Raw genomic sequence first — 1,831 nt, forward strand, 5'->3', positions numbered from 1 at the left:
AGAAGCATCTCTATCCCTGCCATTGGAGCAAACAACTTTGAGCTTAAGCCTCAATTAGTTTCTCTAATGCAACAGAATTGCAAGTTCCATGGACTTCCAATGGAAGATCCTCATCAGTTTTTAGCTGAGTTCTTGCAAATCTGTGACACATTCAAGACTAATGGGGTTGACCCTGAGGTCTAAAGACTGATGCTATTCCCTTTTGCTGTAAGAGACAGAGCTAGAATATGGTTGGACTCTCAACCTAAAGATAGCCTGGACTCTTGGGAAAAGCTAGTCAATGCCTTCTTGGCAAAGTTCTTTCCACCTCAAAAATGGAGTAAGCTTAGAGTGGAAGTCCAAACCTTCAGACAGAAGGATGGAGAATCCCTCTATGAAGCTTGGGAAAGATACAAACAATTAATCAGAAAATGTCCCTCAGACATGCTTTCTGAATGGAGCATCATAGGTATTTTCTATGATGGTCTCTCTGAACTATCCAAGATGTTTTGGATAGCTCTGCTGGAGGATCTCTTCATCTGAAGAAGACGCCTACAGAGGCTCAAGAGCTCATTGAAATGGTTGCAAATAACCAATTCATGTACACTTCTGAAAGGAATCCTGTGAACAATGGGACAAGTCAGAAGAAAGGAGTTCTTGAGATTGATGCTCTGAATGCTATACTGGCTCAGAACAAGATATTGACTCAACAAGTCAATTTGATTTCTCAAAGTCTGTCTGGAATGCAAAATGCACCAAGCAGTACTAAGGATGCTTCATCTGAGGAAGAAGCTTGTGATCCTGAGAACCCTTCAATGGAAGAGGTGAATTACCTAGGAGAACCCTATGGAAACATCTATAATTCTTCATGGAGAAATCACCCAAATCTCTCATGGAAGAATCAAGAGAGACCTCAACAAGGTTTCAACAACAACAATGGTGGAAGAAACAGGTTTAGCAATGGCAAGCCTTTTCCATCATCTTCTCAGCAACAGACAGAGAATTCTAAGCAGAACCCCTCTGACTTAGCAAACATAGTCTCTGATCTAATCAAAACCACTCAAAGTTTCATGACTGAAACAAGGTCTTCCATTAGGAATTTGGAAGCACAAGTGGGACAGCTGAGTAAGAAAATTACTGAACTCCCTCCAAGCACTCTTCCAAGCAATACAGAAGAAAATCCAAAAGGAGAGTGCAAGGCCATAACCATGGCCGAATCTGGAGAGGAAAGAGAGGAGGAGGACGCCACTGAGGAAGACCTCAATGGGCGTGCACTAGCCTCCACTGAGTTCCCTAATGAGGAACTATGCGAATCTGAGACTCAAAATGAGACCATAGAGATCCCATTGGACTTACTTCTGCCTTTCATGAGCTCTGATGAGTATTCTTCCTCTGAAGAGGATGAGTATGTCACTGAAGAGCAAGTAGCTAAATACCTTGGAGCAATCATGAAGCTAAACGACAAGTTATTTGGAAATGAGACTTGGGAGGATAAACCTCCTTTGCTCACCAAAGAACTGGATGACTTGTCTAGGCAGAAATTACCTCAAAAGAGACAAGATCCTGGGAAGTTTTCTATACCTTGTACCATAGGCACCATGACCTTCAAGAAGGCTCTGTGTGACTTAGGGTCAAGTGTGAACCTCATGCCTCTCTCTGTAATGGAGAAGCTAGGGATCTTTGAGGTGCAAGCTGCAAGAATCTCACTAGAGATGGCAGACAATTCAAGAAAACAAGCTCATGGACTTGTAGAGAATGTTTTGGTGAAAGTTGAAGACCATTACATCCCGACTGATTTCATAGTCCTAGAGACTGGGAAGTGCATGGATGAATCCATCATCCTTGGCAGACC

General features: G+C 42.6%; 1 non-coding gene across 1 annotated transcript; it reads right to left on the reverse strand.

Annotated features, from left to right (window-relative positions):
* Positions 1 to 321: 321 nt before the first annotated feature.
* On the reverse strand, positions 322 to 429 carry LOC130952423 (small nucleolar RNA R71). The gene has a single exon (XR_009074603.1). It is a non-coding gene; the product is annotated as a small nucleolar RNA R71 (small nucleolar RNA).
* Positions 430 to 1,831: the final 1,402 nt, after the last annotated feature.

This window comes from Arachis stenosperma, chromosome 9 (genome assembly GCF_014773155.1).
Source record: "Arachis stenosperma cultivar V10309 chromosome 9, arast.V10309.gnm1.PFL2, whole genome shotgun sequence".
Classification (NCBI taxonomy): domain Eukaryota; kingdom Viridiplantae; phylum Streptophyta; class Magnoliopsida; order Fabales; family Fabaceae; genus Arachis; species Arachis stenosperma.